The 16418-nt window shown below is 43.0% G+C and overlaps 1 long non-coding RNA gene across 1 annotated transcript; it reads right to left on the bottom strand.

The window, feature by feature from the left end:
- Window positions 1–1154: 1154 nt before the first annotated feature.
- On the bottom strand, window positions 1155–8398 carry LOC309364249. The gene is made up of 2 exons (XR_014165780.1): window positions 8229–8398; window positions 1155–1444 (listed from the first exon to the last, which is right to left on the bottom strand). It is a non-coding gene; the product is annotated as an uncharacterized lncRNA (long non-coding RNA).
- Between the last annotated feature and the right edge of the window lie 8020 nt (window positions 8399–16418).

Raw genomic sequence — 16418 nt, 5'->3', positions numbered from 1 at the left:
CAGTGGTGGTAGAATGCAGCCGCTGTGGCTAGTAGCTGTTGAGCAAGGGTTCTGTGCTGTACTCTTTGTTCTGGACTGCGCTGCTCATCCTGCAAATCCCTAGTCTGCCATCACCCATCAGGATTAGCAGTGATCAAGCACGACATTATCTTGAGTGCTGAATTGGCATGGCTGGCCCTCAACACCCTCTTTGTCTAGAAGACTCTTCTCCAAAATACTGTTATGAACATCCATTTAGATTTGAGTGTGTATATTAAGTTTGATTTCATTACCAAAAACTCAAAGAGTTTTGTGAATGACGAAATATTATTTGATCTCCTGTCCGGCTCTGTATGCCTGACACTGTAGGCATGCTGTATTATTGCTCCAGAGCAACTGCAATTTATGGACAGAGGGACTTTAAAGAAATAAGTTGTCTCTTGAATCAAATGTGACACAGAGCGTGTGTTCTTAAGGTGATGGTATTCTAGACATCTTTCATCGGTTTGCACATAATTGCTTGATAGTTACCTGTGGAAAATGGAACTTTGTTCAATGTAGCGCTTTCTGCTAGGACAGAACCAAAAAGTTAAATTGAAAATCGATCCTCAAATGATTATGCTTTGCACAGCTATCTTATTCATTATGTTTTGCTAGCTATTGACCAAGAAATATGCCATTTTGCTAATCTGCCGCTATAGAGGAACATCTCTGTTTCCACATAAGGACTGGCATTGCTGGGCTTGAATGTGAGTGTGCAAAGATCTGAAGGTACAACATTGCACATACAAAATCAGAAATCATGTTGCAGTGCCATGGACAAAACTGCCAACTTTGGGATTTGTGAGTCGTTGAATATTGCATAAAACACACTTAAAGAATTATTTCTTGGAACTGAACATTGTTAACATTTTCCCTGTATCAGGAAGCTTTTTTTTCTCAGCGGGAAATTGGAACAGTCAGCCTTCAATCCATTCTGCACATCTTTATTTGATTCTAAAAGCAAAAGTGACATATTTAAAACTCTACCATTTAAATTCACAAATTGTTCTACATTCAGGAGAACTGCCAAAAGCATTGCTTTTTAATATATTTTAAAATTTCCTTTCATCCCATCCCTAAGAGCCAAGATACTTATTTCATTACAGGCATAACTTCTCCACCCTCCCTTTCCCCCCAAAAAGAAACATTTAAAATCCAGTAGAAACCCATCCAAGTTTCTCATACTCTGAGTGAGACTCTCCAATTAACATTTGTTATATAGTGGCGCTAGTGCAAAAAAACCAAAAAGTTATTGAAGCTTTTTGGGAAATGGGCAAATGTTGCTGAAGAGAGCTATAAACTCTGGGCTCAATCCCTTCACAGTAGTGTGCTATGCCTTCTATCAAAAAGCTGAAGTCTGGCCTCACGTACTTGGAAACAGGACAGATTCAGTTCTTGGCTCTGTATGCTGGCAGAAAAAGAACTGCAGAACAGAAAGGAGAGAAAACTAGAGTGAGAGATAGAAGTTTCACAGCCAACATAGATATCACAAACGAGTGAGACTGTGTACAGTAGTACTTAAGAACTTAATTCGTTCTGGAGGTCCGATCTTAACCTGAAACTGTTCTTAACCTGAGATACCACTTTAGCTAATGGGGCTTCTTGCTGCCGTGGCGGCACAATTTCTGTTCTCATCCTGAAGCAAAATTCTTAACCCAAGGTACTATTTCTGGGTTAGCAGAGTGTAACCTGAAGTGTCTGTAACCTGAGGTACCACTGTACACACCAAACATTTAAAGCACATCCCCTGCAAAAAGAAAAAGTATCCTGGGAATTGTCGTTGACCCCTCAGAGAGCTACAATTCCCAGTCCAGTTGGCCACATTTGCTATTTTAAATAACTGCAGGAGATCCAGCTACAGATCTCCTGCCATTGCATCTAGCTGCAACTTAAATTTAGAAGTGGAGGCAAATGTTCAAAATATCTGAGAAATGCTGCCTGAGCAGAAGCAAGCAGAAAGTGGGGGAGGGGGGAATGTGCAAACTAGGAGTCACTAGCACTACCAAGGTAATCATACACATACTCAGAAGTAAGCCCCACTGACTTCAGAAGACCTTAATCCTAGTTTTGTGGGTTTAGGGTTGCAGCCTGCAGACCTTTCAAGTGTCCCTATTTTCCAGGGATGTCCCTGATTTAGAGAAGATGATCCTGGAACGTCCCATTTTTCTTTAGGATGTCCCTACAGTGGTACCTCGGGTTAAGTACTTAATTCGTTCCGGAGGTCCGTACTTAACCTGAAACTGTTCTTAACCTGAAGCACCACTTTAGCGAATGGGGCCTCCTGCTGCTGCTGCTATGCCACCGGAGCACAATTTCTGTTCTCATCCTGAAGCAAAGTTCTTAACCTGAAGCACTATTTCTGGGTTAGCGGAGTCTGTAATCTGAAGTGTATGTAACCTGAAGCGTATGTAACGTGAGGTACCACTGTATTTTCATTGGAGAAATGTTGGAGTGTATGGTACAATGTCCCTATTTTCATTCGTGGGTATGGAGTTATCTGACCCCCGAGTCGTCTGAAGGCAATCCTGTATAGGGAAATGTTTTTTTAATGTTTAATGTTTTGTTGTGTTTTTATATATGTTGGAAGCTGCCCAGAGAGGCTGAGGCAACCCAGGAAGATGTGTGAGGTATAAATAGTAAAATTATTGGAGAAATGTTGGAGGGTATGAGCCTGCAGCCCAGTCACCAATAGTTCCTTTTGTGGTTCCTTTTGGCACACAAAGGCAGCGAGAGAACATATGGGTGCAATTTTAAAAAAGTAAGCCTGTGTGTGGCTAATGCTGCTTAGCTCAAAATACCGTACTTAGTTTAAGCTGCTTGCCAGCCAATTAAGCTCCTCTGAATCCAGTACATGACAGGTTAAGGGTCTTTCCTGCTCCTGCGAGGCTCTCCACACATAGCCTTGCACTCTCTTCAGCTATCAGGCAAAATGATAGCTACCGCAGGGCAAACACGTCATCACTTCAGGCAACACACCTCTTACCTGTCAGGAACACAGGGTTTTGCAGCATGTCACAGGGAACAGCTGATGAAAGTCCCTGCCCTTCCTCATTCCACTGCAAGAGGCAGGAGCGGAGCTAGAGGCATTTAGAGATTTCCAGAGATTTCAGAGGCAAGAACTGTGATTCTACTCCTGGGACTTTGGCGTCTTATCCCACCCTCCCCCCCATCCCAAACATAGGCATAAAAGACGACCGGCCGTTGATTGTGATAAATGTATGCCTCTTTAAAAAAATACATGCAAATAAAATAATAAAAGCTTTTTTAGTTTTATTTTATTCTATCACTTATCTTTTCAGCTTTGGAAATAAAGATATGATGTGTTTATTTAGTCAGCTGGATTTCGATGTTTCTGATTAACCTGTGATTAAAGAAACACAAACTGATAAAACTAGAAGGAGACTGAGAGGGTTAATAGCAAGACTCCTTGTTTTCCTTCAGCAGCTACAGCAGAACTGGAGGACCCGACCCCCTGTAGACATTGCTGGACTCCCAACTCCTCAGCTCCAGCCAGCATGGCCAATGGTTAGGGATGATGAAGGGTCGTAGCATCTCCAACCCTGAACCACAGAGATGGTCTAAAATATTTTGGTGCCTAGGACAGCAAATCCAAATGACAATCCCCACGCTTACTTGGTGGTAAACATATAGTAAAATATAAAATAGTTTATATTGCCTGGTAATTTGGTTGGCCCCTTCCTTGTACAGTGTATCATTATAGCTGAAACATACATGACATGAAATGGGCTATAACTGGTGCTTCAATAAAAGTAAATAGTCCTGATCAAAATACTGGAAGCAGCACAAACAGACATGTGCATAAATCTCTTTGCTGGAATCAAATGGATTTTTAAAATGCTTTACTTTATTGGGGATATTATTATTATTATCATTAATCTGTTAGTCGCTTTATCTTGCCAAAGGCAACCCAAAGCAATTTATAAGCTAACAAAAACAATAAAATCCCACATAGATACATTAAAACCAAGAAGGGAAAACACACACAATAAATTAAAAACAACCCACACAACTTCTGTTCTGCTTCTCTACAATCACAAGGCCCCATTGCTTCAGTCCCCAAATATAGTCATTTATGATGTCTATACTATATAAAAAAATGTGTGTACATATGTGTGCATCTGTCTATCTCTTTAAAAAATCAGAGTGATTTCCAAGTCAGCCAACAGAAAAGACATCGGACAGAAATGACATCAGATATAAAGCAGCACCGAGGTGCACCACCGCACTGCGTGCTTGCGTGTTTAACTATGTCATATGCAGCGAAACAGCCAAGACGGAGGCAGAACGGCTTGCCAAGAGTTGTGTGAGCAGAGACTGGGTCACCATGCTGAAAGGGCACCTTGTCAACCTTTGTGCAAATCTCTGCAGTCGAAGGGTGCTGAAATCCCCAATCAAAGATGGGCCGAGGCTCCATCTGGGTTTCATCTATAGAGGGAGAGAGATGCATCTTCTTATCCCCCCCCCCCACCTTCCCCTCCTCCTTGCTGCTCGCCAACTTCTAAACAAGCATTCCGATGGGCTTTGGAACAGAGAGACTGTCTCAAACTCCCAGGAAGCCATTGGGCCATAGTGGAGCCAGCCTCCTCCTCATCCATCATCCTTATCAGCGTACTCTGGCAGGGCTACGGTCCCTGGCAGCAAGGCCTGCTAGGACAGAGAAAGTAGGCTCAGTTGAGAAGGGAGCCCTCGTGGAGACAAGGAGGGGCGCACCGGGACGATAAGCCACACCACAAACAAAAACAACTGTCCTCATTTGAAACTTCAAAGCCTATTGGGCTTTAAATTTATATGGCTTCGGAATGAGGCTGTATCAATAGTTTGATAGGAGGACGCTGGGAGAGATGGCTACAGGTAGGAAGGAGTGAAATTCTGAAACAGTTTGAAGGCAATGGCTTCGTAACACATACTTCATACATATCGCACAGGGAGCTCAGACAGCTGGCAATCTGATTTCACATGTCACAAGACTGAGGTTCTCAAAAGACACTCGATTTCAAAAAGAGAGATCTTGTCTTGTGTGCTGTATTCTTGCAGCGCTTAGTGAGTAGGTTCAAAATAATATTTTTATTACATGAAGATCCCACCTTCACTTCAAAGGTAGATGGCTCTCCCACTCTCCATATTATTATTATTATCATCACAACAACCTTGCAAGGTAGGATAGACTAAGAGCTGGTGACTGGCCCAAAACAAAAGAGCTTCACCTACTACACCACTGTGGCTCTCAAATGTTAAAACACTGAAAAATGGTCCGTGTCCACTAATACAGTGGTACTTCAGGTTACAGACGCTTCAGGTTACAGACTCTGCTAACCCAGAAATAGTACCTTGGGTTAAGAACTTTGCTTCACGATGAGAACAAAAACCGTGCAGCGGCAGCGGGAGGCCCCATTAGCTAAAGTGGTACCTCAGGTTAACAACAGTTTCAGGTTAAGAACGGACCTCCAGAATGAATTAAGTTCTTAACCCGAGGTAACACTGTACAGTTTTGTGTTGTCAGTTCCCAGAGATGTGATGTTCAGCAGCCCAAACCCCTCCAAACCTCAAGACCAGCACAAAAATATTGTTACTGATATAGCTTGACCTTTGGGGCACTTTCCAAAGTGTGTGTATGTGAGCACAAATACTTCATGTACGTAAACTACAGGTTTATATAATGGGTTGTATGGTAAACTGTAGGCGCAATGCAGCAAAAGAAAATAATGGAATGGCTCAAAAACCATTGGTTAGGTGCCAGGCAAAAACATTTCTTTTCCACCAGGCCTTTGGCTTTTAATTATTCGCATGGACAGGCAGAGCACCCCAAACCCTGGGCGGCCCCTGTGTGGAATAACGACTCAAAACAACATGCTATGGGATTAAAATTGGCCACAACATTATTATGTTTCAGATGTGGGTAGACCTTGGCTCAGGCATCGGGCGTTTATCCCTCCCAGTCCCCCGTTGGGGATCTGGGGAACATCAGGGTTATCCAGTGTGAGTGGGGGATGGGCTGGCTCTGGAAAACATATGTTCAAGCAGAGACAGCCCGCCCCCCCCCCCCCGTTACAACGCCGCAGGGGAGAGCAATGATGACTCTAGGCCAATGCCAACGGCCAATGCCTTCCCTCAAACAACCCCTTTAACAGGTAACCCTGGTATCGTTGCTACGAAGAGGAGGGGAGCATGGGCCACCGCTGCACCCCCTAAAGGATTCCGCCCAAGGCCTGATACCGTTGTGACGTTTTGCTATGGGAAAGGCAAATCTGCCAATGCAGGAGAATTTCTTTCCGGCCCTTCAACAGCAACCTTGACGTAGCAGCGCCTGCGTACCTGTGGAGAAACAGTTAATCTGCAAAAGAAGTCTTAACTGAGGGTGGGTAGGGTGGGAGAAGCTCTGGAGCCAACTGAGGATTCCCAGGTAAGATCCTCCCCCTATTGTGTGGGCAGGTAGTCTCTCCCCCTACCTGGCCTGATCACCTTGGCAATGCCTCCCCAGGCAAGATTGGGCAACTGGCTGAGGTAGGCAGAAGCCTCCAGGTATCCCACCTGGGGGGAGGTGAAGCCAAGCCTGTGCTAATGGTGCCACATAGGGTCCAGGGGGCTGCGCACGACCACGCAAAGGGCGCCCCCCCATTTAATGTGGGGAGCGGTCATTGTGGCCTCCAACAGTGGTTGGGATGTTTTAGTCCTGTCTTTTAAAAATATGAATGGGTTTTAGATTTTATTCTGGTTTAGTTTTATGCTGGTTTAAATGTATGTGTTATTTATTGTTGTAAGTCACTTTGAGTTATTATTTGTTTTTTTAAAAAAGGTGACTAATCAATTTAAATTAACAACAACAACAACAACAACAATTCCTGGACCTAATCACAACAAACATTTCCTGTTTCATACCCATACTTAAAAACCACAACACGGACCACCATGACTTATTCCCCCCTCAGAGTCACCTTGAAGATAACAGAGCTGGGCAAGATTGCTGCCTGAAGGCACAGAGCAAACATCAGGATCCTAACCTATTGTTTGCATTATAAGATTAATGCAGGGAGCATTTTCAGGGAAGAACTGATGAGCTGGAACCTCAATCATTCTTCTCTGCAAATTCCATCACACCTTCCAAGGTGGCTTATTCCCATCCCTTACAAATAGCCTAAACAACATTTGAGGAGGGATACATCCATTTTTGTCCCAGGCTTGTGTGTGATAAACATGCCAACATCAAGTGCAGTTCTGTACTGTACAGTTGATGGAGAATAGTGGCTATTTTAATGGTATTTTAAATACCTAAAAATGATACGGCCCTGAAGAAGCGTCTCCACCCCATTGATCACTAATGGTCCAGCTCTGAGGGCCTTCTGGCAGTTCCAATACTGCAAGATGTGAAATTACAGGGAACCAGGCAGAGGGCCTTCTCAACAGTCGTACCCACCCTGTGGAACACCCTCTCAGCAGATGTCAAAGATTTACACAACTGTTTTGGGAAGCTTTTAATGTTTGTTTTCCCACCCCACACTCTGTATTTTTCTCAGAAGCCGCCCAGAGTGGCTAGGACAATCCAGTCAGATGGGCAGGCTATAAGAAATTATTATTATTGTTGTTATTATTGCTGCTGCTGCTACTACTACTACTTGGGTTTTTTGAGAGGCAAAATGATTGCATGCATTTTGATAGGAGAAATAAATACCACCTATGTTTGCTTTATTTTACAGAAATCCTCAAGACTTCTGATCACACTTCTTTGGCACACCACCTACCTCTTTTTCTCCAGACTGCCATTCAGTTTTGTTCACCTGCTATGTGTGGAATTGCCTACTAAAGTTCTAGTTAAGGAAGGAGATTTAGATGCCCCCCCCCCCCGTTTGCCTTCTTAAAGGGATAGTGCTTTTCAGACCACTCCAAAAACTGGTCTTGGAGATATCTCCTATATATATATTGACACACAAGCTTCTTGTCAGTCCCCTCTCCTTCCTTTGTACTGAGGATTCAGAGTGTAAATACACATCTGTGCATATAAATAAAAATATTTGTTATAATTACATTCATGCAAACAGTCCACTCTCTTCTGTGGTTTATATCAGCCCCTTAAGTTTGTAATTTATCTTGGCGCAGTCTAGACTGGAGCCACTTTGAAGCTGCTTCAAACAGGATGAGAACAAACAATTTTTCCAAAGTGGTTGGATTAGAAAAAAGGATTGGTCACTCACTGCACTTTCCAAACTGCAGCTATCCTGGGTTGTTGCTAAATACTGCACGGGAACTAAGGTCCTGCTGTCTCTCACTCTCCAGCTTTCACTTCCAGTTAGGAAAGGTGGGAAACCAAATGAGTTTGGAAGATCAATCTTAAAAGATGCAGACTCTCTCTGTCTCTGTCTCTCTCTGTGTGTGTGTGTGTGCGTGCGCGCAAGTGCAAGTGCAAGAAATGTAGTGAATGTAGATATTTGCATCTGTAGTTAATATTTTTTATAGCTATATATAAAAGAATGTAGAATTCGTTCTTGCAGGAAATATATATTCCAGAGAGCTGTTGCATAGCACAGTGGTTAAATTCATTGGATTATTTTAGACAAAACAGTTCTCAGCATCAACTTCAACCCCCCACTAAGGTAGTAATAATATTAGTATACCTTATTGTAAGTTTTGTGGGGATAATGTATGTGGAGTGCATTGTACACTTTGGGGGGGGGGGAGATGTCTAATTACCAAAGGACTCAGGATTACTTGCAACTGCGTGAATTTGATAGTCAAGAAAGCCAGTTCTGACAAGTAAGCATGGAGAATGGAACCACTCCAAACGTAGCATTTCAAAGGGTGTGGAGGAAAAGCATTGGTGGATTGGTTCCTGTTCTAAATAATAGCATGTCTGCATGCAGGTAGGATGCATCACCTCGTGGAACCAAATGTAGGGTAGGTGGCAGAGGAAGAACAAATGAGAAGTGAAGAGTTCAAGAAAGACACAAGTCTTCCTCTGGACAGATCCGCATAAGATTACTGCAGGAAGCACCAGTGTTACACCAGCCCCTGAACTGCCGTTCTCAAGATTACCGGTAGATCCATGACATGGATATAAATCCAACGTAATCTTGTAAAATAGATGGGTACTCAGAATACGTGTGTTTCAGGGTAGGTCAGTAGATACCGGGTATAACAGAGAATGATGCCTACGTATGTTTATTGAATGTGTGCATCCAGATAGCTCACCATTTCTCCCAACCACAAAAGAGGAGAGGAGGCCTATGGTTGCTAGTCCCACTCCCTTCATTGTGTCCCTGTTCTCTTTCTCCCTCCCACCCCCCAATCCATACCTTGGGGAGGACATCTGAAGAGGGATACTGCTTCTATTTCATCTGCATCCACTGTACAATTGCTGCCGGTTTGGGCAGCAGTGTACAAGCGATCCATGTTTATCCTGCATCAGTCCTGTTTCTCCTGATGAAAGGCTACATTTTGATGCTTTTTTATCTAAGCAACTTGGATCTGAATTGAGAAGTGGTGACCTTTTAAGCTGCCTTTTAAGCTGGTGATGTGTGCACAGCCTAAAATTCCCTGCAGGATTGAAAACTACACCATCAGGATTCCAGATCGTGTAGGCAGCCTACATGTGCAGAGCAGAGACTCCCCTTTTCAGATCTCCCCCTTGTTATGCATTCATGCTGAGTGGGGCAATGGGCCTGGCAAGGCCAGTGATCACAGCCCCACCCTAACTGTAATATATTGCGGTGGAGAACAGCTGGAAAGGGCTAGTCGCTCATCAGTTTAGCAGTACTGTATAAAACTGGGGTAGAATCAGGTGTACCTTTCTACCTAGGCCATCAGAAGATGGTATTCTACACAAGTTGTCAATCTGAGCAGCTGGAAGTCTACTTTTATAACAATAGCCTGAAGAGAATTCTGCCATTCTATGAGCCAATAAACATCTGTCTCTATTGGTGCAAATGCTAAGGAGACCATCTGGGAAAACATGTGTTTCCTATATTTTCCACACAAATGCTCCATTTTAAATAGTACAGTCTTTGCCCATTTGAAGTCGCCAGAGTTTACGATCATTGTTTCTTTTTTTTTTAAAAAAAAGTTTGCAATAATGTTCATGCAAGCTCTCCAGGCTGCAAAGGAAATCTGCAAAAATATTTGGTGTCCCCGCCCCCGTCTCCACCTTCAAGGTACACTCAGTGGCTCCAGTTGGTCCCCAAATGCACTAGCTAGTTTAGGAGGGCATAAATATTAATCTCTAAAGAACCAATGCTAAATTATGATTATGAAGCAACAGGCAGTTAATATGGCCCCCCTCTGGAAATTACCCACTAGGTTTTAGAAGATAGCAGATTTGAGACCTAAGTAACCTTAAAAAAGGAAAGAAGTAATTTAGGCAGGTGCCTGCTATCAACGTGAGAAGAGAAGGCAGTTGAAAAGGCAATTGGAAAAGCAAGTTCTGTGGGACAAGCACTATCTTGCATAAGGAGGGGGCACTGTGCTTTGTGTTGCATGCTTCTCAGGGCAAATAGTGCTATTTATCAGGGAGAATCACCTTTGCCTACTCTTGCTCTCCTGTACCATTGCCTAAGTTCACAAGGCAGCGATTTCAGCTGCTAATTTATTAAAATAAACAACGTACTGTTGACTCATCTTTTTTCATCACTCCTGTTTAAGAGCAAATCCAGGTAGAGGGGGCCAACAGCCATGGAGCCAAAATGAGGCCAATGCGAAACAGGAAGGGAGCTATCAGCACACTCAAAGAAACCTGAGCCTTGCCAAAGGAAATAAATTTATTAAACCCCCACCCGTGTAAAGAAAAACAAACCACAGCTCAATAAGGACTAAGCATGCTCAGAAGCCACAGGCTATTGAGTATTATCTAGATATTTTTTTTAATGTAGAAAAACCATTAGGTTGGCAGGGAAATGGATTGAGTATCCCGAGGAGGGCATGGCTGGCTGAAAGCCTGAGCAGGAGCACTCTGATAAGAAAGGGGGGATATGGACTTTGGTTGCAGTGCTGTGTTTCTTTAAACATTCGCAAGCAAAAACTGTTACAGAAGTGAATTTGCAAAATGAAATTATGCAATAACATTGGGGTTGCCCTGGAGCTTCATTTTTACAAACAACCGATGCACTTGCTTGGTTTACTGTCTAATTATGAATTATCACTGAAAGTAAGGGAAATAATTGATTCTATGATAGGCTTTTATAGAGGCAAATTCAGGTGATTTGATAGGGAGCTGTTTGGAGACAGTGCCTTTACTTCAAGTGGGAACTGAAAGTGGAGACATCATATGTACTTTTCTTTCTATCTTTCTTTCTTTCTTTCTTACACAAGAAAATCTTTAATAAAAACTTTTTTAAAAAAGGTGAAAAATACTTGTGATGACAATGCTGGAGACAAAGTTGCCTTTATCCTGATTGTCTTTCCATCCAACCATCTGTCTACCCCTCCATTGATTTTTTTTCACCAGAAAAGAGACAAAATGTTTCCAAACACCAGACTAATGAAGTTTTGAGCACTGCCTTATATGTTTCTGTTCCTTTGCACCTCACTATTTTATACATTTCTACCCAGAAGTCCAGTGGGGGAGAGCAGCCTTCTCCAACCTGGTGCCTTTCATGTGTTTCATGGCTGGGGCTAATGAGACTCATAGAATCGTAGAGTTGGAAGGGACCCTGAGGATCATCTAGTCCAACCCCCTGCAATGCAGGAATCTGCAGCTGTCCCATACAGGGATCGAACTGGCAACCTTAGCATTATCAGCACCACACTGCAATCCAGATTGTCTTGAGGACACCAGGTGTGGGAAGGCTGGGATATAGGATTGCTGTTATAACAGATGGAGAGAAAGTTCTCACTGTCCCCTGTCTCTACTCCATGCATAAGGTTATATGCCTCTATCATATCTCTCCTTACTTGTCTTCCCTCCGCATCAAAAAAACAACAACCCTCAAATAATAAGCCACATGTGCCCCATTATGCTGATGTTTAAAGAGTTGTGCTGGCTGCTAATTTGTTTCCAAGCTGCATTGAGGATACAGTGGTACCACGGTTCTCAAACGGAATCCATTCTGGAAGCCCATTTGGCTTCCAAATCATTCAAAAACTGAGGCACAGCTTCCCATTGGTTGCAAGAGCTTCTTGCACTCAGTGGAAGCTGCATTGCACGTTTGGGTTCCAGAAAATGTTCGAAAACAGAAGCATTTACTTCCAGGTTTTCAGCATTTGAGAACCGAAATGTACGACGACAGAGGCGTTCGGGAACCGAGGTACCTCTGTATTGATTTTTAAAACCTGACAGTGATAGGAACACAGGTAGTTTAGAGACCACTGTTTGTAACACAAACCCCCTCAAGCTCTTGTGTCATCTGGTGGGCCTTTCCTTGGGGCATCTTCCTTGACTACAGAGAGATCAGCATTCCCAGTGAGCAGGGCCTTTCCTTAGGTGGCACCCCACTTACAAGATGATTCACACTGCAAGCTCCCTTCTGGCCTTCAGAAAGGAAATAAAAATCTTTGTGTTTAAGCAGACTTTTTTTGGAGCGGGTGTTAAACTTTTAAAGTTTCTGCTGTGTATTTATTTCTTTATTTTATTGGGTTTTTACAAAGTGAAATAACGAAAGAAAACCACAAAGACTAACATGTCAACGTGGGAAGTCATCACAGAGATGCCCTTGTTATACAGGTATACATTTGAAACGTCATTTTAATTAGGAAAACCATATTTCTCTCCTTGGTGTGGATACGAAGTTTATGAGTTTCTGCTGTGTATTTATTACATTTTTATTGTGTATTTAGAGTTGGTTTTGAAATGATTTTTAAATGTTGTTTTTTAAAAATAATAATAATAATAATAACTAAATGATTGCATTGTTGCTAGTAACCTTGGAAGCCCAAATTTGGGAAGAAACATGGGCTAGAGACGTGTAAGAATGAATAAAATGAATTGTTTAAATTTGCTTACACTTGAATAAATCATTGTGTACAAAAGAGCTGGAGCAGGGTATATTTTTCTGCATTTGGAGTCTGTCACCCCTAATTTGCGATTCTTTTAAGGGAAAATAGTCTTCTTCTTAGAAGCAACACACACACACACACACACACACACACACACACCTTAAAGTTGAGAACAACCATTTCTTAAAATCAGACACCGAAACATTAATAATACATGCTACCAAGAAAGAAAGAAAGAAAAGAGAGGGCTTCGGCCATTCCATAGTTTGTGGCTTTCAATCTCTTTGGCCTTTCCTTCTGGTGCTGAAAATGCTCATCTTGCCTAAAATCCCTGTCATATAAGCAAGATGCTGTCGAAATGATAAGCAGCCCTCAGCACACCTGTGTAGCTCACCGTTGCCCCCTTCAGTGAGACTCTGCCTACGCCCCTGTTGATCTGTCAGGTACCTATGAGTGATGGCTCAGGGTGGGAGAGCCTGGCATTACCCTGTAAGCTAGACAACAATCCCCTTCATGTAAGCACAGCTCTTGCGGCTGGGCTCAGTAGCAGCTCTCTGCACCGAGGGGAGCTGTTCCGTGCCCCTGCTCAGGCCGTCACTAACCCACCTCTCGGCTCATTTATCCACCTCTGGGCAGCCTGCTGACAGCACTTCCCTTTACTACCAGCTGCAAAAACCTGGCAGCTGATTTAGGAGAGTTGCTGAGCCCCAAAATGTAAACCGTTTTTTTTCACCAGGAATGTATAAGCAAGCCATAAACTAAAAGATTTGCTTCTGGTCACATGGGACAGGCCCCCCATAAAATTGAAGCATTGATCTCTATTTTAGTTAACGGCCTCTAAGCTGCCCAGATGATTGAAGACCTGAGCCTTAACAAACTTTGTAATCTCCTGCCATACATCTGACATGGCATGTTTGAAGTCCGAGGACGAGTTATTTATATTATTTATATAATAAGCGGTGAAAAGACATTAGCCAAAAGTAAGGCTGAAATAGCTCCCATTGTATGAGAGGTAACAAAAACATGCACATGGATGCTGGATGGTCACATTCCTTGTGGCCTACCATTTTAACACCTTTGTGAAAGGACATTCAGGTATGTGCCCTGCATATCGTATTACAGATGTACAATCTTTTGTTAAAGCATTGCAGTGGAGAAAAATGCCAATGAGATGGCCAAGAAATGGGTATATTGATTTCAATAAGGGTGGGGGGTGTTGATAACTGTACGCAACATGGAATTATCTGCAGGCAGAAATAGTTCTTTCCTCCCTTAGAAGCCAAAATGAAGTAGGCATTTTTGAACACGTCTTCCAAACCTATTATAGGTTCACTTCCAAACCTGTTGTAGTTAAAATGGAGTGTTTTTAATTCCTGGTTTCAGGGGCTTGGCTCTATTGAAACGATCGGGGACTACTAACGCATCTCACTAGCAATTATTGGAATCATAGAATCATTTTCTCTGGAGGAGAAAACAATCTTGCTGCATCTTCTATGTGACAGCCCTTTCAATATTTGAATTGCTTCTCAGCCTTTTGACTAAGTTCAAGTGTGTTGCTATCAGTCTCCTCTTTTCCAGGCTAAACATACCCAGCTCCTTCAAGCGCTCCTCATAAAGCTTGGTTTCCAGCCCCTTGATCATCTTGGTTGCCCTCCTTTGCACGCGTTCCAGCTTGTCAATATCCTTCTTAAATTGTGGTGCCCAGAATTGGACACAGTATTCCGAGTATAGTCTGACTAAAGTAGAATAGAGTTACTTCCCTTGATTTGGACACTATACTGTACCTCTGTTGATGCAGCCTAGAATAACATCTCTTTTTTTGCTACTGCATCACGCTGTTGACTTGTGGTCCACTACGACCCCAGTTCCTTTTCACATGTACTGCTAGTAAGCCAGGTGTCTCCCTATCTTACATTTGTGCAGCTGGTTCTTCCTGCCTAAGTTCAGAACCCCAATTGAAATTCATTTTGTTGGTTTGGGCCCCGTTCTCCAATGTGTTAAGGTCATTTTGAATCCCAAATCTGTCTTCTGTGGCATTAGCTGCCCCTTCTAGTTTGGTGTTATCTGCAAGTTTTAATGAGCGTCCCCTCAATTCCTTCATCCAAGTTGTTTATAAAGATGTTGAACAACAACAGGCCCATTATTCCCTTGTGATGGAACAATGCACTGCTGCTAGAGTAGGGCTTCAGCAGAAGATCTTAAGACGTGGGCCACATATGCACCATATATTTTAAAACATGACTTTGCCCAAACAATCCTGGGAACTGTAGTCTGTTAAGGGTGCTGCAAAACTGTAGCTCTGTGAGGGGTAAACAGCAATTCCTATGCTGATACAAGAAGAGGGTACTGAACATTTTTTGTTGGTTAGCAGATGCACGTAGTCATTCAAAAGTTCTTTGAGCCCTGGACCCAAGAATTGCTAATCCCTGTACAAGAATAGAGACTATGGGCTTTCCTTCTGACACTGTCAAACAATATTCCTTTGTAAAAATAAAGGACTCTTGATTTTTTTTATGCAAGGTGAAATTGCATAGGGAAATCTTCATAAAATTATTTGCTAACTTTGTAGCTTAGATTCCCCCCCTTTTTTTCTTTTTGCTTAAAGAAAGGTTTTCAATAGCACTCTAAAATCTGTTCCAAATGCTTTGTGAAAATTTTTGGTGGTGGGTTCAGTAGTTATAAAAACCAGGAGCATTCCACTGAAATCAAGGAAGCCAACCCTGCCTTTACTGTAACGTGAGATCACCATGCTGGTCTTGAAGAGCTAGCCAGACAGAAGTCCCTTCCCTTGCAGCTTGTTAACTCAGAGACAGTTAGAAACAGTTAACACACTACCTCCTACTATGTCCGGTCCCTTTCATGCAACACCCCAGCTTTCGCACCTCCCTACCATTATGGCTGCCCCTTTATTGCCTCCATTGGTCTAGGTGTTTCTATGCATCACCTTGGCAATTGAATGTTGCGGGTTGTTTTTTTTTAAAAAAGCTCTATAAAGCTCAGCAGCTGACCTATTAGAATCCTCCACTGTCCTCCACCTGGAAATCTGGGTTCCAGCGATGCTTCAGCGGTGCTGCAACAACTTATTTTTTTAACGTGCTCTCCTCCTCACCCACCCCCGCCTCCCAATACGTCTCTTTTTCTCTCAGCCAGGATTGCAGCATGGAAGTCAATGTGTGTCACTTTGACAGCGGTTCGCTTTGCAGCGTAGGGCCGGCGGTGGAGTGGGGATATCTGTTTTTTCTCAGTGGTGGAGTTCTGAAGTGGAAGAGACAGGGGGAGGCTGCGGAATGGGGAACGCCGACCAAAACAGTCCAGTGGTTGGCTCCTGCCAGATCCCTTGGCAGGCAAGCGAAGTAGGCCCTGGCACCAGGCTGGTGATTAAGAAAGGGGGGAGACGAGTGAGGAGAATTTGATAATGATCACACTAAGAATTGCTTTCTAAAAAAAACCCTCTCTAAACT

This window comes from Podarcis melisellensis, assembly GCF_964234715.1.
Source record: "Podarcis melisellensis genome assembly, chromosome: 2".
Classification (NCBI taxonomy): domain Eukaryota; kingdom Metazoa; phylum Chordata; class Lepidosauria; order Squamata; family Lacertidae; genus Podarcis; species Podarcis melisellensis.
This window is presented reverse-complemented; position numbering and strand designations above follow the sequence as displayed.